Genomic DNA, 27,336 nt, shown 5'->3' with positions numbered 1-27,336 from the left:
TCGGACAAGCAGTGTGACAAATGAGAGACAGTGGAGGGGTCAAGAGAGACGATGGTGAGGTAGAGCTGGTTGTCATCAGCATACTCTGAGTATTTAATATATTTAACCTAATACCACCTTCTACCTTGTACTTAACACCTTAGTCCATGTGAGACCTGCTCTAATTGCAGATTTTACCTTCATTTCATTATCTTGAAATTAAGACTGATTACACAGTCTCCTAGCCTAATTCACTCTTCCCCTTCTCCCACAGTCTTCCCTTTTACAATCTTCAGGCTTTTAAACCATAAGCTTGTCACCAACTAATTACTACTTTCTGATTTACCTACTTTTTTACTCTCTTCAACTATAGTGGTGTCCTGCACTATGGGCAGTGGACCCTCACCTAGGCCTCTCAAGAAAAAGTAACCCTACTGTAATCCCAAATCTATCTCTAGCCCAACCCTAATGCGCAACCCTTATTCTGGGCTCTGGGACCTCCTGTGACTAGAAGGATTCCTGTCATCCTCTCTAAGGTAATGGTTATTTCCATTCTCCACAAATGACCCAAATAAAGACAATTTTAAGTTTTTGAAAGTTAAACTGTTACCAAGGACAGTTTCTTTGAACTAAAACCACTTGTACTTTTGTTTTGTGTTTGGTATTTTTGAAGCCCACGGCTTCGAGTTTGCTGACAGATCTACTATTTATCATATTACGATACAGGTGTCAGTTCCTATCCCTCCCCCAGAGGAAGTGCCTTGGTACCTATATGGAAAGGTATCTATGTGAGCACATCTTTCTTCCTTCTGCTCCTCCCCCGCTATCACTTTAATCGATGGCATATGTGACACAGATGTCCCAATCCAACTTGACCATCCCACTGATGTATTATTTACAAGCAGCTCATATTCTTACACAACAGATCTCAATCAAATGTCTTTCAGGGGCTGCTTGAAGGATAATTCTGAAACATTCGCTCTCCTGCCTCTAATGAACTATTTGATAGTGGCGTATACCTCAAACAACTGAGTCAGTCTTAAAGGGGCATTTCTTTCTTGAAAAAAAGTTTCTTTTTGTGGGGGCGGGGGGAAGGTAGAGGATGCAAACCGAAGAAATGCCTGCATTATTTTCATCATGATGATATCACTACCAACTGACATGAAGATGCCTTTCAGTCTATGTTACACTGTCATGCAAACAAATAACAAAAGGTAAATATGTTTTTGTGAAGCCAGCCCCCCTTTACAATGCTGTGCTTTTAAACTTGAGAAACCCAGGTAAAAGACCACTGTCAGTAACGAAGAGCACCCGGTGAATCATGCCATCGATGAGGCTCCCACTAAAGGCAGATGGTGGCCTATTTAACATTCAAAAGTAATTTTAACCTCGTGTCAGGGGGAGTCCCGCACTGTCTGCCGCATGGCAGCAGAACCAAAGTGGGAGGAGCCGACTGGCCAAAAGAGGCCAAGGTAAGTTTTAAAAATTTGCTTCCTTTAGAACTTCTTGTGGGCCAGGAGGAGCAGGAGTCCTCCCCCCAAGCCCCTCAAGGAGTCCTTGGGCCTTCCCAGTACCGGCCTCTCCTCAATCTTGTTGGACTCTCCAGCCCCAGCCTCCCTCCCATCACGTTAGATTCCCACTCCCAAGATCCCCACCATCGCCCAGGACCCACCACCACCCCGCAATTGCCCTGTAACCCCTCCTACATTCTCACAGGTCCCAAGCTGTGGCCTCCTGCTGTCAAATTCCTGCTGCCGCCCACCGGCCAGGTAATGAATCTGGCTGGATGTCAGGCGGGACTCCGGGGACTTTTATTTAATTGGGGCCCTATCTTTAAAATCGTCAGGGCCGACACGTCCCCAAACTCTCTGGGTCTGCCACCCACTACCGGGCTCGTGTGCACCAATCCCACCCCCCTTTTAAAATCGGGACCAATATGTTGCCCCATTTCTCATTTAACGCAAAGAGTTAATCGGTGCAATGTATCTACTTGATAAAACTGAGTGCCAACGTATGGGATGATCAATCAAAATGCTTCTGGATGATTGCTAAAGAAGTGGGTGCCGGCACTATTATACTGCTAATCTATTTTAATTGTAGACAATGTTAACTTCAAAAGTGTGTAGATTAACAATAAAGGCTCCTTAGTGGGTGAAATTGGTCTTCACCAGTAATGCAAAACGGGCTCATAGCAAATCGTTACCGAATTTGCTCATAAGGTAATTGGCAAAAGAACCAGTTGTGAGATGAGGAGAAATTGCTTTACGCAGCGAGTTGTTATGATCTGGAATGCACTGCCTGAAAGGGTGGTGGAAGCAGATTCAATAGTAAATTTCAAGAGAGAATTGGATAAATACTTGAAAGGGAAAAATTTGCTGAGCTATGGGGAAAGAGCAGAGGAATGGGACTAATTGGGTAGCTCTTTCAAAGAGCTGGCACAGGCACGATGGGCCAAATGGCCTCCTTATGCACTGTATCATTCCATGATTCAATGCTCCTATGATTCTAAATGATCTGGAGCTAGGTGGCTAAATTTGAAGATGATACAATGCTAATGAAGGCGGCTAAACAGGATTCCCACGAGGTAGAAAGGTAGGGCAACTAAAGCCCGAACTCCCTGGATGACAAAAGAGATAGTGAGTAAGATGAAATAGAAGAAAGGGGTGTATGACAGATGTCAGGTTGATAATACAAGTGAGAACCAGGCAGAATATATAAAGTTCAGAGGGGAAGTGAAAAAGGAAATAAGAGGAGCAAAAAGAGAGTATGAGAATAGAGTGGCGGCCAACATAAAAGGGAATCCAAAAGTCTTCTACAGGCATGTAAATAGTAAATGGTTAGTAAGAGGAGGAGTGGGGCCGATTAGGGACCATAAGGGAGATCTACTCATGGAGGCAGTGGGGATGGCTGAGGTACTAAATGAATACTTTGCATCTGTCTTTACCAAGGAAGAAGATGTTGCCAAAGTCTCAGTAAAGGAAGATATAGCTGAGATACTGGATGGGCTAAAAATTGATAAAGAAGAGGTACTTGAAAGACTAACTGTACTTAAAGTAAATAAGTCACCCAGTCCAGATGGGATGCATTCTAGGTTGCTGAAGCAAGGGTGGAAATTGCGGAGGGACTGGCCATAATCTTCCAAATATCCATAGATACGGGGGTAGTGCCAGAGGACTGGTGAATTGCAAATGTTACACCCTTGTTCAAAAAAAGGTGTAAGGATAAACCCAGCAACTATAGGCTAGTCAGCTTAACCTCAGTGGTGGGAAACTTTTAGAAACGATAATCCGTGACAGAATTAACAGTCACTTGGACAAGATTAGGGAAAGCCAGCACGGATTTGTTAAAGGCAAATCATGTTTAACTGACCTGTTAGAGTTTGTTGATGAGGTATCAGAGAGGGTAGATGAGGGCAATGCAGTTGAAGTGGTGTATATGGACATTGAAGAGGAGTTTGATAAAGTGCCACACGGTTGGCTTATCATCAAGATTGCAGCCCATGGAATAAAGGGGGCAGTAGCAACATGGATACAGAATTGGCTAAGTGACAGGAAATAGAGTAGTGGTGAACAGTTGTTTTTCAGACTGGAGGGAGGTGTACAGTGGTGTTCCCCAGGGGTCAGTGATGGGACCACTGATTTTCTTGATATATATTAATGACTTAGACTTAGGTATACAGGCCACATTTTCAAAATTTACAGATGACACAAAACTGGGAAGGGTAGTAAACAGTGAGGAGGAAAGTGATAGACTTCAAGAGGATATAGACAGGCTGGTGGCATGGGTGGGCACGTGGCAGATGAAATTTAACGCAAAAAAATGCGAAGTGATACATTTCAATTGGAAAAACGAGGAGAGGCAATATAAACTAAAGCGCACAACTCTAAAAGAGATACAGGGACAGAGAGATCTGCGGGTATATGTGCACAAATCGTTGAAGATGGCAGGGCAGCTTGAGAAAGTGGTTAAAAAAGCATACGGGATCCTGGGCTTTATATATAGCATAGAGTACAAAAGTATGGAAGTCATGATGAACCTTTATAAAATACTGATTCGGCCACAACTGGAGTATTGTGACCAGTTCTGGGCACTGCACTTTAGGAAATATGTGATGGCCTTAGAGAGGGTGCAGAAGAGGTTTACTAGAATGATTTCAGGGATGAGGGACTTTAGTTACATGGATAGACTGGAGAAGCTGGGGTTGTTCTTCTTGGAACAGAAATGGTTGCGAGGAGATTTGATAGAGGTATTCAAAATCATGAAGGGTCTAGACAGAGTGGATAGCGAGAAACTGTTCCCATTTGCAGAAGGGTCAAGGACCAGAGGACATAGATTTAAGGTGATTGGCAAAAGAACCAACGGTGACATGAGGGAAAACTTCTTTCCACAGCGAGTGATTAGGACCTGGAATGCACTGCCCGAGGGGGTGGTGGAGGCAGATTCAATCATGACCTTCAAAAGGGAACTGGATAAGTACTTGAAAGGAAAAATTTGCAGGGCTACGGGGATAGGGCGGGGGATTGGAACTAGCTGGATTGCTCTTGCATAGAGCCGGCGTGGACTCAATGGACCGAATGGCCACCTTGCATGCTGTAACCTTCTATGATTCTATGATTCTAAGTTACAGGAGGATTTGAATATACTTGGGAACTGGGCAGACAGGTGGCAGATGAAATTCAATGTAGAAAAATGCAGGACAAAAAAACCCAGGGACTTTTACTTAAATAGAAAGAAAATAATGTGCATGGAAAATGAAAGAGATTTGAGGGTCCTGATTACCAACAAATTAAAACTATCGCAACAATGCTCGGTGGCAGTGAGTAAAGCAAATCAGATATTGAGATGTATTAAAAGGTCAATACTGAGCCAGAATAATGAGGTAATCCTGCCACATTATAAATCATTGGTGAGAATGCATTTAGGACACTGTGTAGAGTCTGGTTGGCACAGTACAAAAAGGATTGCAGCTATTGAAAGGAATCAGAAGACTGCAACCAGAATTATTGAAGGAATGGAGGGATTGAATTATGAGGAGTGATTATGTAAATTCGACATGTTCTTACTGTAAAGAGAAGGTTGAGAGGAGATACGATTGATATATTTTAAGGATTCTAAAAGGATTAGGTAATGTAGACCATGACAAGCTTTTCACCTTGGTCAGAACAGTAGAACCAGAGGATACAGCCTGCGGGGGGGGGGGGGGTAAATTCAAAACTAAACAACTAAAACATTATTTCAGTGAGCGAATGGTAAATCTATGGTAAAAGTTCCCTGAGGAGACAATGGAAGCACATAGTATTGATTCATTCACATGCAAATGAGATAGATTTCTTTCAGAAAATAACATTTGGGACACAGAATACGTGTAATTTGAGACACGACATGTAGTTAGTGTAGCATGCTTTAGAGGAACAGGTGACTTCAGATCTATGGTTCCCAAAGCTTTGCACCATTGGGGTTTTCCTTGCCTCATGTCTGGGTCTGTTGAAGACTAACTGATAGAGGTTGATTGCTAGGATTAGTCAACAACTCCATTATCGGTATATCATTCAACTACCAGAATAATAGAAGGCGAACATGATGGACCTTGGTCTTTTTTCATAGAGCAATTCCTATGTTCCCTGTTCAAGCCTGGTGATCTGATCTACACGATAAGACTAATCTTTCTTCTTTTATCTCCTGTCACTGATATTGCTGTTTCAATACAGCACTTCCATCAGAAACTAGAGAAAATTCACAACCTTAAAAGTGAACTGAGGGCTGTCCTGAATTAACTTAACAACTGAGTTGCTATACCTAGGGGACTCACCAAAAAAACAGCACTATGATTTACTTTTGAAAAAAAAGCAAAAGATTCTCTCATTCCTGCTCCTACTCCACCCCTCTCCCAAAAAGAGTCCATGGCTATCCTAACCCCACTCTGTTCTCCTCCCATGGAATCTCTCTGGTTGCCACATTTCCTGCTCTGTTCTTTTTCTAGCTAACTCTATTCTTCTCCTGAGAAATCTCTCCCATAGCCTTTGCCACTACTCTGTTCATCTCCCCAGGGGTCTCTCTGGCAGCCCTTGCCCCCACTCCCACTCTGCTTTCCAAACGACCACTTTTACAAAGTCTTACCTGTCTCACTTCCTAAGGACAAACTTATTCATAGCATTACTTTGCATATCGGTTTACATCCAATATATATAAAAACACAACATCTGCTTTCACATCACTCACTGAAGCAGTATCCATTGATTTCAATGACAGATCATTTACATACACAATCCGTATTAGTGCATAATTTTAGGGAAAATTATACATCTTTAAACGGGCAATCTTTTTTTTGAGGTTGCACGCCTTTCTGTTTTGTAATAATATTGCCCTGGTCCCAAGACTTCCAAGGCTTTCTTAAGTACCATTCTTAGATGTTTTGGAAGGTGTGCAAGTTGGGCCTGGTGGTATCCTGCACTCTGATTTTCATTTCCTCCAACAGAACACGGTTGAGTTCAAGAGCTTAGTGAAGTGGGAATCGAGCACAATTAATGGATGGAGAATTATGAGGAGGCTTGCTGACCTCTGCTAAATTCCCTAGTATGTGCTCCCATCATGTGAAGCACTGGCAGGGAGTGCTAATTCATAAAATATCACCCCAATATCCTTTCCTTTTGTATTCATCAACTTGGGGGATGCTCATGCTGGGGAAAGGAACACTTTCCGTTTCTGATACTCAAGCTCTGAAATTCCGCGTTGGGGAGAGGGGAGTGGGAGTGGTGGTCTCCGATCATAACTGTGACATGAAACTTGCAGAATCCCCCCAAAAATGGCCAAAGTCCTGGTGTAACTAATTTCTGCTATTTTTTTGTGGGGGGAACTCTGCCAGTCTCCCGCCAGAGTTGCGGAAGACGGGAGACCACTATCTCCGTTTCCCCCCCACTCCACTGCGGTGAGCCTGAGTATCTGAAATGGAAAGTGTTCCTTTCCCCAGCATGAGCGTGCGAGCCCCCTCGGAATTTCAGAGCCCTGTGTAAACCCCTCTGCACTTCTCAAAACATCTGCCTTAAATTCAGAAGAGCAGTTCCTGATCCCATATTTCCATTTTCCACAAGCCATCTTGTGACTTGTTTGTGCAAGATTGAGAACTAATGCAAGGACATAGGAATGCACAAGAAAGTAATGGTCCTTCAGTCTAGGCCTAAAGTTCAAAAAGTAATGCATCATATTTTACCTCTTATACATCAGTGCCAATTAGGCAGGAGACTGGCAGAATCCCCCCAAAAATGACCAAAATCCTGGTGTAAGCAGGTTCTGCTGTCTTTTTGTGGGGGGAGTTCTGCCAGAGTTAGCTGCATCAGGGACACTTTTGTACTGAGTTGGACCCAAAGTTAGCTGCATCAGGGACACTTTTGTACTGAGTCAGGACCCAAAGGTGAATCCCTATAAAGACATGGATCGCCAGTAAATAATGAATAATGTTGGGCAACTAGGTTAATATGTATCACCAGGATTTAACATTTGTCAAACAAGGAAGGGGAGAGTAACATCATATCACACCAGTTAATTTATGCGCTACTCTCACAGGACTGTGCCATCAAATAAAATCATATCCCACTTATATCATCTATATATCTTGCTAGGATATTGAATTACCGAGCTGTAATACAATCTCAGGTTACACCTATGTAGCATACGTCATGCCCAGCCATTACTGTGTATATCAGGAACATACATTCAACCTTCCAGCATTGGACTGTGCTTGGCGATGGAAATAATTATTTTTAGAAATAATTTTGAGGCAAGGTGACAAATTGTAGGTAGGTGAGCTGGAGATGATCATGTGACATTGAGTTTGCAAGCTGCCCTTTTATTCTTCCTTTCTCTTTTCCACCAGTTTTTGCTCCTCACCCTGAAAAATGGACTCCTTTCAAGGTCACAGGTCCACGGTCCCCTGCTGGCTCAATAACAACAACTTGCAATTTTGTAGCGCCTTTAATATAGTAAAGCGCTTCACAGGAGTGTAATCAGAAAAAATCGACACCAAGCCAAAAAGGAGACATAAGGACAGAGATCTTGGCAAAGAAGTGGATTTTAAGGAGCGTCTTAAAGGAGGAGAGAGAGGTGGCGAGGAGGAGAGGTTTAAGGAAGGAATTCCAAAGCTTAGGGCCTAGATGGCTGAAGGCACGGCCACCAATGGTGAGGTGAAGGAAGGGGGAGATGGACAAGAGGCCAGAGTTGGGAGAATGAGTATGCTTCAAGTGTGAGTCTACTCTGCCATGGGGGGCATTACTGCTGATCTAATCGTGTTTTCATCCAATATCCTCTTATGTGAATTTCCAACCGGGGGTCACTGGAAAGTGATTAGAAATGGGTTCCCTGGGTGATTTCCCTCTCCTTAAGTAGAGGTAAGGGACTGCGTGCTCAAGACTTGTACTTGCCCTGGCAAAGATCAACTAATGCAGCACAGAGCATGGAATTGAACCTGGGGCTTTCCTGGCCTGCATGGTTCAGATATTCAAAGTTATGAGGGGCTAAGATAAGGTAAATCAGGAGCTGGTAAGTTGGTCGGTAACCAAGGGGCATATGTTTAAGATCAGCTCCAATAGAATGAAGGAAACGTTAGGGAAATTTGTTCACGCAGAGGGTTGTTAGGACATGGGATGCTTCTACCAGAAAAGCAATAGAAGCCAAATTATTAACAGCTTTTAAAAGAGTTGTGGACAAATATTTGAAAAAGAAAAATGTAAAAGCGTACAGGGATAGGGCAGAGGGATGGGATTAAGCAGATAGCTTTTTTAGAGAGCCAGAATAAACAGGATGGGCCAAATGGCCTTCTTCTGTGCTGTAAAATTCTATGATCCTATATTCATTGCCTTAACCAGCTGAGCCTGTGGCGGAACAGTAAGGTCATCTTTCGAGATCATTTTTAAAATTCTTTCTCTGCTTAGTGCGCACTTAACTTTGAGGGTTTTAAAGGTGAAGAGAGAAGAGCAAAGTGATTGGGGTTCCAGAAATTAGAGTTGAGTTGGTTGAAGGACCAGGAGGGGCGTTGGCATGGGAGATACACAGGAATCCAGAATCTGAAGAACACGGGTTGGAACATGGAGCGGGAAGATGTTGTAGATGTAGGCTGGGACAAGATGGCAGTAAACTGCTGCAGTATTAGTATTTATTGAATCAGGTCAATCCATGTTTCAATGAACCAAAAATAGATAAATAAATCTGGAATTTACAGCTTTCACTTTATTGCTGTGATTCCATTGCTTTTTTCTTTTTGCATGAATCGTTCCAATGGCTGATATCACGGGTTGAACAAATGTGGAGAGTGATTGACATTCACCCTATTGCGGAATTTACTTGTGAGCCCTGCAATTTGCAGAAGTCATTTTAAACGCTCGCACTTAACACAGGAAATTTAACCATAGCTTTCCACTGTTTTAATTCTCTCGGTGTGTTATTTTTAATGTACTGTTTAATGTTTTCCTATTTGTATTAATGTCCTAACTCTGTTATTTTAATGCAATTAACACGGTATTTAACCCACTATTTTAACAGGCCACAGACACAGGTGGTAATTTAATTTGAGCTCATTAACAAGCGTGCTAAAACTTGCACACACAGAGGGAATGGGACCCCTCCATGATTACATTTCCCAGGCGAGCATTAAAAGACTTCTGCAAATCCTGGGCCTCGCAAATAAATCCTGAGGTTGGTGATTCTGAGACTATGAGAATGAGGAGGAGCAGCTTCACTTTGGGAAAAAATTTAAGACATTTAGTCAAGATTTTCAAAATTTGTACATTATGATTATAGTTTTAAATTCACTTCTCAAAATATTAGAAATTTTCCATTGTGTTAACTTCTTTCCTCTCTCTTCCCTTCTCTCGGGCAGCAGTAAACTCCAATATCTCACCAAGGAAATCTGGAACTCTCTCCCCCAAAAAGTTGTTGAGTCTAGGCCAATTAAAAATTTCAAAACTGAGAGTGCTATATTTTTGTTTGGCAAGGGATATGGAACCAATGCGGGTAGATGGAGTTAAGATATAGATCAGCCATGATCTAACTGAATGGCAGAACAGGCTCAAAGGGCTGAATGGCCTGCTCCTGCTCCTATGTTCCTACGTTACTAAGTTGCCATTCTTAATGTTAATAGCGAGCATTGGCAGGACTTCTCACAATTTGGGTAGAGGGGGTAGTCCGCAGTCAAGTTGAGCCTGATCTCACCTGATGTTCACTCATGCATGATTTCCAGTGGATGTCACCGGATAGTGATTAAGTGGAAGCTCTGTTTCTCCACTTTTCTTTTCCTCTGCCTCGGAACATTGAGGCACTGCTGCACCCCTACCTGAGACTGGCTAACTCAGCACAGGCTACGGATCAGATCTAGGGCCTAACAGGTCTGAGTAGTTCAGCACCACACCATGCAGTCCATACACCCAATGCACCACTGGAGCTCATTTGATGTTGTCATGTGAATGATGCCTTGGCAATTCCTGATACACATATTTTCTATTTACACAAAGTATTATACTTAAATATTGAACAGGTTTCAATCAAAATGTCTGGGATAGAACATCGCAGTGATTACAAAAACTGTGTTACAAAGTGAAAATTAAAGCAATACTTCTGTGATCCTGTGCTCCCAGCTCCTTACAATTATTGCCCGATTTCCTATTCCCTGTGAGCTCAGTTCCTCACAGAAAGTTACTGGATCACAGAATTACCCTTTATAATGGACATTTGTAACCTGCATTGTGTAATGTGATAGCTCCCTCTGTAGACTGTTGCCAGAACAAGATATGATGTGGAGATGCCGGTGATGGACTGGGGTTGACAATTGTAAACAATTTTACAACACCAAGTTATAGTCCAGCAATTTTATTTTAAATTCACAAGCTTTCGGAGATTTTCTCCTTCCTCAGGCAAATGTTTCAAGAGCTCCTTGAAGCCTACGCATTTATACATATTGAACAATACATGGTGTTTACAGACTGCCCCTGCAACTGCCCGTTGCCAAGGCAATCACCGTGTTCAGACAGAGAGGTGTCACCTGCAGAACCCCCGAATACACATTCAACAAAAAAACAAACAGGGAAAAAAAACAGAGAAAAAAAAAACACAGAGAGAGGCAGAAACATCCGGAAGGCAGAGAGAGCCAGCAAATGACCCATTATATTAAAAACAGATAACATTTGTTCGCTGGTGGGGTAACGTGTAGCGTGACATGAACCCAAGATCCCGGTTGAGGCCGTCCTCATGGGTGCGGAACTTGGCTATCAATTTCTGCTCGACGATTTTGCGTTGTCGTGTGTCTCGAAGGCCGCCTTGGAGTACGCTTACCCGAAGGTCGGTGGATGAATGTCCATGACTGCTGAAGTGTTCCCCGACTGGGAGGGAACCCTCCTGTTTGGCGATTGTTGCGCGGTGTCCGTTCATCCGTTGTCGCAGCGTCTGCATGGTCTCGCCAATGTACCATGCTCTGGGGCATCCTTTCCTGCAACGTATGAGGTAGACAACGTTGGCCGAGTCACAGGAGTATGAACCATGCACCTGGTGGGTGGTGTCATCTCGTGTGATGGTGGTATCTGTGTCGATGATCTGGCATGTCTTGCAGAGGTTACCGTGGCAGGGTTGTGTGGCGTCGTGGACGCTGTTCTCTTGAAAGCTAGGTAGTTTGCTGCGAACGATGGTCTGTTTGAGGTTGGGTGGCTGTTTAAAGGCGAGTAGTGGAGGTGTGGGGATGGCCATAGCGAGGTGTTTGTCCTCATTGATGACATGTTGAAGGCTGCGGAGAACATGGCGTAGTTTCTCCGCTCCGGGGAAGTACTGGACGACAAAGGGTACTCTGTTGGATACACCAGTATCCCCCACGATGACGGCATCGCTGCGACAGCATCAATACTCAACACCAACAACAGCCAATCTCCGGAAGCCATCCTACAACTCATCCGCTTCATCCTGGATCACAATGTCTTCACCTTCGATAACCAGTTCTTTACCCAAACACACGGAACAGCCATGGGGACCAAATTCGCACCCCAATACGCCAACATTTTCATGCACAAGTTCGAGCAGGACTTCTTCACTGCACAAGACCTCCAACCAACACTATACACCAGATACATCGACGACATTTTCTTTCTATGGACCCACGGCAAGGAATCACTAAAGAGACTACACGATAACATCAACAAGTTCCATCCCACCATCAAGCTCACCATGGACTACTCCTCAGAATCAGTTTCTTTCTTGGACACACGAATCTCCATCAAAGACGGGCACCTCAGCACCTCACTCTACCGCAAGCCCACGGACAACCTCACGATGCTCCACTTTTCCAGCTTCCACCCTAACCACGTCAAAGAGGCCATCCCCTATGGACAGGCCCTGCGAATACACAGGGTCTGCTCAGACGAGGAGGAACGCGATGGACACCTACAGACGCTGAAAGACGCCCTAGTAAGAACGGGATATGACGCTCGACTCATCGATCGACAGTTCCGACGGGCCACAGCAAAAAATCGCATAGACCTCCTCAGGAGACTAACACGGGACGCAACCAACAGAGTACCCTTTGTCGTCCAGTACTTCCCCGGAGCGGAGAAACTACGCCATGTTCTCCGCAGCCTTCAACATGTCATCAATGAGGACAAACACCTCGCTATGGCCATCCCCACACCTCCACTACTCGCCTTTAAACAGCCACCCAACCTCAAACAGACCATCGTTCGCAGCAAACTACCTAGCTTTCAAGAGAACAGCGTCCACGACGCCACACAACCCTGCCACGGTAACCTCTGCAAGACATGCCAGATCATCGACACAGATACCACCATCACACGAGATGACACCACCCACCAGGTGCATGGTTCATACTCCTGTGACTCGGCCAACGTTGTCTACCTCATACGTTGCAGGAAAGGATGCCCCAGAGCATGGTACATTGGCGAGACCATGCAGACGCTGCGACAACGGATGAACGGACACCGCGCAACAATCGCCAAACAGGAGGGTTCCCTCCCAGTCGGGGAACACTTCAGCAGTCATGGACATTCATCCACCGACCTTCGGGTAAGCGTACTCCAAGGCGGCCTTCGAGACACACGACAACGCAAAATCGTCGAGCAGAAATTGATAGCCAAGTTCCGCACCCATGAGGACGGCCTCAACCGGGATCTTGGGTTCATGTCACGCTACACGTTACCCCACCAGCGAACAAATGTTATCTGTTTTTAATATAATGGGTCATTTGCTGGCTCTCTCTGCCTTCCGGATGTTTCTGCCTCTCTCTGTGTTTTTTTTTTCTCTGTTTTTTTTCCCTGTTTGTTTTTTTGTTGAATGTGTATTCGGGGGTTCTGCAGGTGACACCTCTCTGTCTGAACACGGTGATTGCCTTGGCAACGGGCAGTTGCAGGGGCAGTCTGTAAACACCATGTATTGTTCAATATGTATAAATGCGTAGGCTTCAAGGAGCTCTTGAAACATTTGCCTGAGGAAGGAGAAAATCTCCGAAAGCTTGTGAATTTAAAATAAAATTGCTGGACTATAACTTGGTGTTGTAAAATTGTTTACAAAAGAACAAGATATAAGGAAGATGTGTTCATGCAAATTAGCAAAGTAAGAATTTTGGTGATTCTGATTACAGGCCTGTGGTTAACAATCTTCCTTTTGTATCATTTCTTTTGCCAATTTTTCTACCAATGGTCCTCCCCTCCATTCCTCTTCTGAAACCTTACTAAGCTACAACAACAACTTGCATTTATATAGCACCTTTAACACAGAAAATATGCCCAGAGATGTAAAGAAAAAATGGATGCCGAGCCAAAGGAGATATTAGGTGACCAAAAGCTTAGTCAGAGCGGTGGGTGTTAAAGAGGCTATTAAATAACCAAAGGGAACTAGAAAGGTGGATGGGTTTAGGGAGGATAGGTGGCTGAAGGCATGGCAGCCAATGATGGGGCCAATCATAGTCAGAACATCTGTAACAATGACTTTGTTTTACACCTCCGCACCGGCATCTCAGGAGTCTCCCAAAGAACCATACTTGGCCCCCTCCACTTTCTCAACTACATGCTGCACCTTAGTGACACCATCCACAGACATGGGGTCAGATTCCAAATGAAAACTAATGATACCCAGCTCTACCTCTCCACCACCACTCTCAACCCTTCCACTACCTCTGTGCAATCAAACTGCTTGTCCAACATGCAGTCTTGGATGAGCCATAATTTCTTCCAGATAAACATTGAGAAGACCAAAGCCATTGTCTTTGGCCCCGGGACAAACTCCATATTCCCATTTCCAGCCACTATCTCAAGCTGAACTAGACTGCCCACAACCTCAACGTCCTGTTTGACCCTAAGCTAAGCTTCCAATCCCACATCCTCTCTATCACAAAATCCACCTACTTCCACCCCGATAACCTCACCCACCTCTACCCCTACCTTAGATCATCGATGTTACTCATGGGTCAGCGCGTAGCACTCTCGCCTCTGAGTCAGAAAATTGTGCAGTGCAGTGAGTGAGTGCTGCACTGTCGGAGGTGCCATCTTTCGGATGAGGCATTAAACCGAGGCCCCGTCTGTTTTCTCAGGTAATTGTTAAAGATCGCACAGCACCATTCGAAGAAGAACATGGGAGGTCTCCCAGTGTCCTGGCCAACATGTATCCCTCAACCAACATCTAAAACAGATTTTTTGGTAATTTATTTCATTGCTGTTTGAAGGAGCTCACTATGCGCAAATTGGTTGCCACGTTTTTTACATTACAACAGTGACTACGTTTCAAAAGTACTTAAGTCTGTAAAGCACTTTGGGATGCCCTGAGGACTTTCAAGTATTTCTTTCCATGGCCTCCTGCAGAGTGAGGCAAAACAGCAACCATCGTTAGCTCTCATAGTGGCAGTAATCCTTGCAAATATGAAGGCCAGCATTAGTGCTGAAGATGCCTAGGGCCCCTTATGTAGGGTTGGAAACTTTTCAGGAAGCTGCTGGGACTGACATAGTGCATCAGGGTTTCTTGCAGCTCGAAAAGGAGGAGCACTTGCTTCCTCAGAAATACATAGGGGTACTTCACACCCACTGGTCTCTGGTACTCCACCAATAGTTACAGCAAATAGAGGTAGGTTAGAACCTAAAGGTTTCAGAGGAAGCAGTAGGACCATAAGCTATGACAGCACACACACGCTCACGTACAGGCACACATTGGCACACACACACAGGCACACATATACACACTGACACTCAAACACACACACAAGTAAATTTGTCTCATTCATTCACTTGAAGGTATGCATGCTCATGTTGATGAAGTACTGGTCAGATACAGGACAGCAGCCGGGAGGCAGTTGGGACAGATATTGTTACAGCCAACATAAGACAAATGCCCCAGCATAGCAGCTCCATCAGTCAACTGCCACCATTCTCATGTTCCAATTGATCTTTCGTCCCCAAGGAGCAGATAGTATTGCCTTTTCTCATCCTTCCCTTACCTTGGTGCTTGCTGATCATTAGCGAGATACATGCTGATGCCTTTATCAATGGCATTATTGTGCAGCATGCAATGTAACTATCACTATTTTAGCCATCTTTTCAAGGATGGCTGCCAGAGCACACTAAAGACCTGCTCCATCAGCAGCCTGGTCTAGTAATGGGCTAACTTGTACCACAGCTTATCACTGGAACGTGGGTTGTGCAAAGGCATCATGAGCCACGGTCATAATGCACAGTCTTTATTTCCCAGAAACCATCCAATGAGCCTTCCCTTAAAAGGGCTTGGTAATGTCAATAAAGGACAGCACATATTGCTTATCACATTGGTCATTATCACGTTGCTATTTGTGGGACGTTGCTGTGCGCAAATTGGCTGCCACATTTCCTACATTAACGACTTGGATATGAATGTAAAAGGTATGATCAGTAAGTTCGCTGATGATACAAACATTGGTAGGGTGGTAAATAGCGAGGAGGATAGCCTCAGTCTGCAGGACGATATAGATGGGTTGGTCAGATGGGCGGAACAGTGGCAAATGGAATTCAACCCGGAAAAGTGCGAGGTGATGCACTTTGGAGGGACTAACAAGGCAAGGGAATACACAATGAATGGGAAGACCCTAGGCAAGACAGAGGGTCAGAGGGATCTTGGTGTGCAAGTTCACAGATTCCTGAAGGCGGCGGAACAGGTAGATAAGGTGGTAAAGAAGGCATATGGGATACTTGCCTTTATTAGCCGAGGCATAGAATATAAGAGCAAGGAGGTTATGATGGAGCTGTATAAAACACTGGTTAGGCCACAGCTGGAGTACTGTGTGCAGTTCTGGTTGCCGCACTACAGGAAGGATGTGATCGCTTTGGAGAGGGTGCAGAGGAGATTCACCAGGATGTTACCAGGGCTGGAGCGCTTCAGCTATGAAGAGAGACTGGGAAGATTGGGTTTGTTTTCCTTGGAGCAGAGGAGGCTGAGGGGGGACATGATTGAGGTGTACAAAATTATGAGGGGCATAGATAGGATGGATACTAAGGAGCTTTTTCCCTTCGTTGAGGGTTCTATAACAAGGGGGCATAGATTCAAAGTAAAAGGCGGGAGGTTTAGAGGGGATTTGAGAAAGAACTTTTTCACCCAGAGGGTGGTTGGAGTCTGGAACTCACTGCCTGAGAGGGTTGTGGAGGCAGGAACCCTCACAACATTCAAGAAGCATTTGGATGAGCACTTGAAATGCCATAGCATACAAGGCTACGGACCAAATGCTGGAATATGGGATTAGATTAGACTGGGCTTGATGGCCGGCGCGGACACGATGGGCCGAAGGGCCTCTATCCGTGCTGTATAACTCTATGACTCTATGACTCTATGATAACAACAGTGACTACACTTCAACAGTACCTCATTGGCTGTAAAGCGCTTTGGGACATCCTGAGCTCATGAATGGTGCTATATAAATTCAAGTCTTTCTTTCCTGGAACAACTGACATTAGCGCTTTTTGCTCAGTTTGCACCACTTTTAATACAAATGTTCATGGGCATTAGTGACTTATCCATCAAGTTTTACCCTCCATTCCCTGAGAAAGCATAACTCCCCTTCCTCCTCCCCCACTCCCCTCCCCCTCTTCCCTTCCACTGAAAATCTGACCAGAATCAGGAATATGCTGCAGCAGGAAATCTCACCTGTAGACTCAACTCCTGCTACTTTGCCTCTGATATACCAAACCACTGGTTCCCTTTAAGCTGCCATGATATATAATTAATATAACTCACCCCTGACAGTTAATCTTTGATGCCAAAGCTGAAAAGGGATTACTCTAAAAGGGACTTCTGTGGTATTGATGTTTGTGTAAACTTTTTGTTTACTTAATTTTTTCACTTTGCCTCAGTTTCTTATGATGTGAATGCCTTATTATTTAAGGCTATCAATGACTTTTTCCTGCTGTTCCCCTTATCTTGGTTGTCCACCCCCAGCCATGTCTGGTTTGCAGTTGGTAAAAGGCGAAGACTGTACTTGTGAAGGAATTAAAAACAACGCTGAACAACCACCAACCAGGAGCACCGACACAACGCTGTATGTTGCTGGGCAACTCTGTAAAGCACCCAGGGAAGTCTCAGCAGTAGAGAACCCAGCAACTGCTCATTTGTCAGGGCCCTGTTGCATCACTGTTGTAAAACGGTCGATAAACTAATGATTCCTGTGGGGCCTACAACCCAAAGTAAGTACTTTTTTTTCTTTTTTATGTGCATCATTAAGGAGTGTGCCAACGAATTGCTGAGGTGCGAATACAGGCCTCATATGTAAACACTTTAGATTAATAATTCATAACACTTATTATTAACTTTATTTTTGTTTAACTTCATTAATCCCACGAATGCTGCTTTTTACATTGCCAATATGCTGTTAATGGCACCTCTGCTAATGGTTGCAAGCTGGCATGCGCCTTTAAAGGAGCTGGTTTTAACCAGCTCTGGCAGCAACACCACCTGTGGCGGCAACTGAAAAGCAAAGGCGATTGGCATCAGAGGCGGAGGCAGCTATGTTCTTTAGTCTCTGGCTGTCAGGAGCAGCTGCAGTGCTCAGATCAGTAAAGATCAGTGAAGCAGCTTTTTCAATCCTTGGCCTGAGGTCCTTCCTAAATATGAGGAAATGTACCGCCTCCAAATAAGCAGCATTTTTTTTGGGGTGTGAATTTTGTACTTATCAGTTTTATTTTCTCACCAATTTTCTGCCTCCCTCTCCTGAAGGAGTTGATGCCTGCCTTGGTATGCAGTTCTGTCATTGCCAGTCTCCCTCTAGTACCTCATCCAAGTGGCCATTATTTATGTGTGAGCTTCAATAGTGAGTATTGGCAGGATACTCACCTGTGAAAGGCATTTGATCTCATCTTAAATACTTCTCACTTTTCTACTATCAATCTCCCAGCCATTATTCTATTCCAATTAATCGTTTTTATAACTCAATTTGCATTATCTCAGAGTCTACTGTTTTAAAGTCCAACATTTTTGTGCCACTGCCCTTTTTGCACACTCTTATTTCTGTTCCAATGAAATTATGGTCATTGGATCTTTGTATCCCTCACCTTCTACTTCATGTACCATACTTGGGATCATAGGAACAGGAGTAGGCCATTCAGCCCCTTGAGCCAGTTCTGTCATTCAATAAGATCATGGCTGATCTATACCTCAACTCCATTTAACAGCCTTTGCTCGATATCTTGATAATCTTACCTAACAAAAATCTATCAATCTCAGTCTTCAAAATTTCAGTTGACCCAGCATCTACGGCCTTCTTGAGGGAGCGAGTTCCAGAATTCCACTACCCTTTGTGTGAAAAGTGCTTCTTAATTTCACTCCTAAATGGCTTAGCTCTAATTTTAAGATTATGCCCTCTTGTTCTGGATGCCCCCACCAGAGGAAATAGTTTATCTGTGTCTATCCTATCAAATCCCATTATTATTTTAACAACTTTGAATAGGTCACCCCTCAATCTTCTAAACTCAAGAGAATATAAACCAAGTTTATGAAACCTTTCCTCATAATTTAACCCTTTAAGCCCTGGTATCATGCTGGTGAATCTGTGCCGTTCCTGCTTCAAGGCAAATATATCTTTCCTGAGGTGCCCAAAATTGAATACAGTACTCAGATGGAGTCTGACCAAGGCTCTGTAGAACTGAAGCATAACTTCTCACTTTTGTATTCCAATTCCCTTGAGATAAAAGTCAACATTCCATTAATTTGTGTACATGTACACCTAAATCCCTTTGCTCTTCCACAGTTCATAGTCTCACACCATTAAGAAAATATTCTAACTTGTCTTTCTTGGATCCAAAGCAGATGATCTCACACTTTCTCACATTGAACTCCATCTGCCATAGTTTTGCTTAGTCTGTCTATATTCCTTTGTAACTTCTTGCTCCCATCTACACAACTTACTGTGCCTCCTAACTAGTGTAATCTGCAAACTTGGATATACAACTTTCTATTCCTTCATCGGATTTATTTATGTATGTGATGAAAAGTTGGGAGCCCAGTACAGATCCTTGGGAACACCACTTGTCACATCTTGTCAATCATAGAATGAACCCTTTATCCCTACTCTGTCTCTTACCTCCCAAATAATTGCCAACCCATGCCAACTCAGCCTTGGTCCAAACATGGACAAAAGAGCTGAATTCCAGAGGTGAGGTGAGAGTGACTGCCCTTGACATCAAGGCAGCATTTGACCGAGTGTGGCACCAAAGAGCCCTAGTAAAATTGAAGTCAATGGGAATCAGGGAGAAAACTCTCCAGTAGCTGAAGTCATACCTAGAACAAAAGAAGATGTAGTGGGTGTTGCAGGCCAATCATCTGAGCCCCAGGACATTGCTGCAGGAGTTTCTCACGGCAGTGTCCTAGAACCAACCATCTTCAGCTGCTTCATCAATGACCTTCCCTCCATCATAAGGTCAGAAATGGGGATGTTCGCTGATGATTGCACCGTGTTCAGTTGCATTCGCAACCCCTCAGATAATGAAACAGTCCGTGCCCGCATGCAGCAAGACTTGGACAACATCCAGGCTTGGGCTGATGAATGGCAAGTAACATTCGTGCCAGACAAGTGCCAGGCAATGACTAACTCCAACAAGAGAGTGTCTAACCACCTCCCCTTGACATTCAACGGCATTACCATCGCCGAATCCCCCACCATCAACATCCTGGGGGCCACCATTGACCAGAAACTTAACTGAACCAGCCATATAAATACTGTGGCTACAAGAGCAGGTCAGAGGCTGGGTATTCTTCGGCGAGTGACTCACCTCCTCACTCCCCAAAGCCTTTCCACCATCTACAAGGCACAAGTCAGGAATGTGATGGAATACTCTCCACTTGCCTGGATGAGTGCAGCTCCAACAACACTCAAGAAGCTTGACACCATCGAGGACAAAGCAGCCCGCTTGATTGGCACCCCATCAATCACCCTAAACATTCACTCCCTTCACCACCGGCGCACAGTGGCTGCAATGTGTAGTATCCACAGGATGCACTGCAGCAACTCGCCAAGGCTTCTTCGACAGCACCTCCCAAACCCGCGACCTCTACCACCTAGAAGGGCAAGAGCAGCAGCCACATGGGAACAACACCACCTGCACGTTCCCCTCCAAGTCACACATCATCCCGACTTGGAAATATATCGCCGTTCCTTCATTGTCGCTGGGTCAAAATCCTGGAACTCCCTTCCTAACAGCACTGTGGGAGAACCTTCACCACACGGACTGCAGCGGTTCAAGAAGGCGGCTCACCACCACCTTCTCAAGGGCAATTAGGGATGTACAATAAATGCTGGCCTTGCCAGCGCCACCCGCATCCCATGAACGAATAAAAAAAAATTTGAAGATTGTATCCAATTTCTTGCGCTCCCATTTTTGCTAATAATCTCTCGGGCAGAACCGTATCAAATGTCTTCTGGAAGTCCATATAGAAAACATCCATAGACACTCTCCTATCTACTGTGCTAGTGGCCTCCTCAAAAAAATTCAACTAAATTAGCCAGAAATGATCTGCTCTTCACAAATCCATTCTGATTCTCTTTGATCAGCTCTTGCTTGTTCAAGTGCTCAGTCACTCTATCTCTGATGATAGATAACTTACCCACAACTGATGTTAAACTGACAGGTCTGTAGTTACCTGGTTTCACTCTCCCTCCCTTCTTAAATAATGGAGTGACATTTTCAATTTTCCAACCTAAAGACACAATTCCTCAACCCAGAGAGAGTTTGAAAAATTATGACTAATGCATCTGCAATTTCCTGTACCTATTTCTTTTAATATTCTGGGGGAGAAACCATCAGGTCCTGGAAATTTGTTTATCTTAAGACCTATTATTTTCTCCATTACCATTTTTTAACATATTAAATCCATTAAGTCCCTTCCCTTGATTTGGCCAGTACCCATGTTGGTTCTAAAATATATTGTTCCAGAAAACTGTACCGAATACATTCCAGAAATTCATTGCCTTTATTACTCGAGCTGCTCTGTTTCTGCCTGTCTATGTGAAAATTAAACTTTCCCATTATAGCCACATTGTTTTTGCTACATGCTTGCCTGATCTCCATACTTAGTCCTCCCACTACATCACTGCTATCAGGAGATCTGTGAATATGTCCTAACAGAATCTTGCATCCTTTGTTGTTCCTTAGCTCTACCTATAGTGTTCCCACTGCCTGATCATCTTTACTGAAATCTCTTATTTCTATTGCCGTAATTGTGTCTTTTATTAATATTGCTACTACGTACCACACCCCCCATCCACCCCACCCCCGCCCCCACCTGTCCCAATTTCCCTATCCTTTCTAAAGATCTGATAACTGGAATATTTAGCTCCCAGTCATACCCAGCTTCTGTACTTGATTAAAAACTTTAACTCTTTAACATCTTCCAATTCTGACGAAAGGTCTTCGACCAGAAACGTTAACTCTGTTTCTGTCTCCACAGATGCTGCCTCACATGCTGAGTTTTTCCAGCATTTTCTGTTTTTATGCCCAGCTTGTAGCCAGGTCTCTGATATGGCCAATATGTCATATCCTTTAAGCTCACTTGCGTTATTTCATATGCTATGTGCATTTGTGTGCAGAATTCTTATTTGGGTAACTGTCCCCACTCTGCCTACATGTCCTTCTGGTCTTTTTTTCACACTTTTCGACGTACTGTGTGGATTTTACCCTCTCACACCCCTAATTAGTTTAAATCTTTCCCCCTATTTACCCTTTCCACAAGGACACGGGTGCCTCTCGGATTTAGGTGATGGGCATCTCATCCGTACTGCCTTCCCTGGCTCCAAAAGCGTTTCCAGTGTCTGAGGAATCTGAAACCGTCCATCTTTCCAGCCACGTTGACAATTCTAATCTTTCTCTCCCCATCCAGTCCAGCGCGTGGCACTGGCAATAATCCAGAGATTACTACCCTGGAGGTTCAACTCCTTAATCCATAATTTAGCTCCTTGGGATCCCTTTGCAGAACCTCAAATCTACACATTGTGTATTATGTCATTGGTTCCCACATGAACCATGACCTCTGGGTGCTTGCCTTCCCATTTCGAAACCTTTTCTATTCACTCCGTGATGTGCTGAACCCTGACACTTGGGAAGCAACATACCATTTAGGACACTGGATCATGTCTGTAATAGAAACTGTTTACCCTTCTGACTATGGAATCCCTCACAATCATTACTCGCCTATTCTTACTGTTTCCCCCATAGGTAGCCGGTTGCTCCTCAGTGTCTTTTTAGTCACTCATGCTTACCCTCTTCTGTATCACTCTTTTTGTCCACATAACATCCACATCCTCAGTTTTCTACTCCTTTGCTGGGAATTTTTCAGTCTACACTGAGCAAGCTCTGATCTGTTCCTGATGGTTTCCATTCTGTTCTGGATTGTACTCCATTGCTGCCGAACGATCTTTGCTCTGCTGCTTCCGCCTGCTTACCATTGTCGTGACTCTATTCATCTCTATTCATCTCTAGTATACAGGATCTGTTGGTGTGCATTACGAAATCACCGAGGCCACTACTCGCCTCCGCTGGACCCCTGGATCACCTATGCTGGCTCATGGTCAATTCACGTCCTCTTGGCTGTCCGTAACCTCTAGCAATGTGCCCAATGACTCTCTGCCCCTCAAACAGCTCTTGGACTCATTCGCCCTCCACACATGTATCCATACCTGGACGTTAGTTCGTCGGTGCTTGAAGCTGACTTCACCCTATCTACAAGTCAACTTCATCCCACCATGGGACCTTTGACTATAACTTTGGATTCTCGTATTGTCTCCTCCTTATTCTCCATTCACAACCAGGGCATATCTATCCTAATCTTTGCCATGCCTATGTAACCTGAGTTTCCCTGTGTCAATTCGCGTGCGCATTTTGGCTGCCACTCTGGACCCGAGCCCATTACTTCTATCTTCCTTTTCCTTTCTCTTATTTTTACCCCTCATAGACCCTTCCCTCCTGTCTCCTCCCCTTTCTGTTACCCAGTCATGCCTCTTTTCATTTCTCCCTTCTCGGGTACTTTGCCCCCCCAAATCCCCATCCCAACTATTCCTCAACCTTCCTATTCTCATGCCGCTGTCCCAGGCTTTACTCCCTCTTGGATAAGCCCATAACTTCCCTCGGTGCTTCACTCGGCATTCTCTAAAAGGCCCATCGTGGCATTCGTCACTTCCTCCTCAGGGCCAGCAATGCCAACTGCCTCATTCCTCCTCTTTTCTCCCAGCGTATCTACTGAGGGCTAATCTTGCCATATTGCTTCCCATTCCACTCATCTCTCCCACCACTGGCACTGTGCAGTCTGCCAGCGGATCAACAATCACTGCTGTTGAGAACAAGGCCCTTGCCATCCATGACCTTACTGTGGACGATTGCATTGACATTGTGGCATTGATGGAAACTTGGCTTACAGGTGACGACATCTTGCCCATTACTGAAGCCTCCCTGGAGGTTTAGGGAGGGAATTCCCGAGCTTAGGGCCTAGACAGCTGAAGGCATGGCCGCCAATGGTAGGGTGAAGGAAGTGGGGGATGGGCAAGGGATCAGAGTTGGAGGAATGCAGAGTTCTTGGATGGCTGTGGGGCTGGAGGAGATTACAAAGAAAGGAAGGGCGAGGCCATGGAGGGATTTGAACATGAGGATGAGAATTTTAAAATCGAGGCATTTGGGGATCGAGAGCCAACATTGGTCCACTAGCACAGGGGTGACGGGTGAACGGGACTTGGTGGGAGTTAGGATAAGGGCAGCAGAGTTTTGGATGAACTTCAGTTTATGGAGTGTAGAAGATGGGAGGCCAGCCAGGAGAGCATTAGTATAGTCAATTCCAATTTTGTCCCATTTTGTTAAAAGAAAGCCTTTAAAAATTTGATTGGCCCATGTCTCACATCACTCCTTGAAGCTGCCAGCAGCCTAACAGTTACATTGGTTGGGCACAATCCATGACGGAGCGAACTCTACACAGTCTGTAGAGGCCATTTCTTATTCCATGCTTTCTTATGAGCATACCCCTTTTAAGTCCCCCACCCAGAGTGCATTAGAATACTGGTACAACGATCACATAAACAGATACAGGATACTCTGTTATAAAGGAGACACGTGTTGTACACTTCTCATGCACATATCATGGAGGAGAGATATTTGCATTGATTACAACCATTGTTTGAGCTTAAAGACTGAGGTCCCCATTCCCACCACGGTTTGTCCTATTCTCAAATAACAACTCTTCCACTGCAGTCAACTCACTCAGTTGATATAAAAACAGGAAATGCTGGAAATACTCAGCAAGCCAGGCAACACCTGTGGAGAAAGAAACAAGAGTAAATGTTTCGGGTCGAAGACTTCTCAGTTGATAGTAATGTGCTCCTGCATGCAAACCGACACGAAGCCAGGCACCCAGCACCAGGTGTCAATGCATAATGACCTCTCAGTGCGAAACAGATGCAAGCCCCACAGCACGAAAGAAAACAGGATTGAGCTTGTCAGCTTTGAGCTGTAGCTGAATCAGACACATGGTTAACTTCAATATGATTCTCCAGCAGGAGTGTACTGAAATAAAAAAAGCTCTTGGGTTTGGTTGAACACACTATAAGTCAGCAATAAAATGGAAAGTCCCATGCTGGGACCAGGGTCCCATGGGCCCCTCCCCTCAATGTGCCTCATTCATCAGTGAATGCATCTCATTGTCTGCCCTCCCACTCTGACAGCTCAAGAACTTGCTCAATGCCGACAGTGATAAATAAACTCTCCCTAAGTAGTCCATCGGGGGATTGTCTTTCCATGTTTTATTTATTTTCTCCTGAGCTACTTTTTCCTGTTTGATGCATCCGTGTGAGTGAGTGGTCCTTTTAATCCATATTTTATGCTGCCTACTCAACTAGCCTTTCACAGAAAGTTCAAAGAAACAGCGAGTGCCTCTTGCATTTCAACGCTCTCTGTTTCCTGTTCGCAAAATAAGCAAATCCACCTCGTGACATTATTGGATCTATCGATGGTTGATAATCTCCATCATGGATCTGTGGAAGGAGGGAAGTGAAGAGTGCAAAAGCAGATCAGCCAGGGTTGTGATGTGTGAGGGGAAGGGCTCTTGATTGTGACAGGGAATTGAGGAAGGGAAAGGTGAGGGTAAGAGAAGGAGAGGAAGCAGATGGGGGAATGGGGGGAAGAGAACAGAGTGGATACTAGCCAGCCCAGCAATTATTGCCCATCTCTAGTTTTCCTTGAGAAGGTGGTGGTGAGCCTTGTTCTTGATCCATTACATTCCCCGTGGTCAAGGTACTCCCACAATGCAGCGAGATAGGGAGTTCCAGGATTTCGACCCTGTGACAATGAAGGAACGGTGATATATGTCCAAGTTGGAATGGCGGGTGACTTGGAGGAGAACTTGGAGATGATGTGTTCCCATGCACCTGCTGCTCTTGTCCTTCTATGTAGTGGAGGTCATGGTTTTGGGAGGTGTTGCCGAAGAAGCCTTGGTGACTTGCTGCAGTGCATCCTGTACACACTGCAGCCACAGTACGCCATTGGTGGAGGGAGTGGATGTTTAAGCTGGTGGATGGGGTGCCGATCAAGTGGACTGCTTTTTCTGGATGGTGTTGAGCTTCTTGAGTGTTGTTGCAGCTGCACCCATCCAGGCAAATGGAGAGTATTCCATCACAATTCTGACTGGTGCCTTGCAGGTGATGACAATGTGGAAAATTGCCCAGGTTTGTCCTGTCCTTGGCTACTCACTGCAGAATATCTAACCTTTGAGTTGTTGTAGCAGCCACAGTGTTTATGTGGATATTCTGGTTGAGTTTTTAGTCAATGGTGACCACCAGGAGGTTTCCAACAGGTGGAAAAATCGGTGATGGTAATGCCATTGAATGACATGGGGAGGTGGTCATGCTCTCTCTTGTTGAAAATGCACATTGCCTAGCACTTACGTGGTGCGAATGTTACTTGCTACTTATCAGCCCAAGGTTGGATGTTGTCCAAGTATTGCTGCATGGACTGCTTCATCATCTGAGGAATTATGAATGGAGCTGAACACTGTGCAATTCATCAGCGAACAGCCCCACTTCTCACCTTAAGATGGAGGGAAGGTCATTGATGAAACAGCTGAAGATAGTTTGGCCTAGGACGCTGCCCTGAAGAACTCCTGCAGCCTTACCCTGGGGCTGGGATGTTTGGCCTCCAACATCCACAACCATCTTCCTTTGTGCCAGATATGATGCCAGCCAATGGAGAATTTTCCCCCAATCCAAGCATTCATCTACTCTCATGAGATCAGTTTTTTTTATTCTTTCATGGGGTGTGGGCGTCGCAGGCAAGGCCAGCATTTATTGCCCATCCCTAATTGCCCTTGAGAAGGTGGTGGTGAGCCGCCTTCTTGAACCGCTGCAGTCCGTGTGGTGAAGGTTCTCCCACAGTGCTGTTAGGAAGGGAGTTCCAGGATTTTGACCCAGCAATGATGAAGGAACGGCGATATATTTCCAAGTTGGGATGGTGTGTGACTTGGAGGGGAACACGCAGGTGGTGTTGTTCCCATGTGGCTGCTGCTCTTGTCCTTCCAGGTGGTAGAGGCCGTGGGTTTGGGAGGTGCTGTCGAAGAAGCCTTGGCGAGTTGCTACAGTGCATCCTGTAGATGGTACACACTGCAGCCACGGTGCGCCAGTGGTGAAGGGAGTGAATGTTTAGAGTGGTGGATGGGATGCCAATCAAGCGGGCTGCTTTGTTCTGGATGGTGTCGAGCTTCTTGAGTGTTGTTGGAGCTGCACTCATCCAGGCAAGTGGAGAGTATCCCATCACACTCCTGACTTGTGCCTTGCAGATGGTGGTAAGGCTTTGGGGAGTGAGGAGGTGAGTCACTCGTCGCAGAATACCCAGCCTCTGACCTGCT

Source organism: Heptranchias perlo, chromosome 3, assembly GCF_035084215.1.
Source record: "Heptranchias perlo isolate sHepPer1 chromosome 3, sHepPer1.hap1, whole genome shotgun sequence".
Classification (NCBI taxonomy): domain Eukaryota; kingdom Metazoa; phylum Chordata; class Chondrichthyes; order Hexanchiformes; family Hexanchidae; genus Heptranchias; species Heptranchias perlo.
This window is presented reverse-complemented; position numbering follows the sequence as displayed.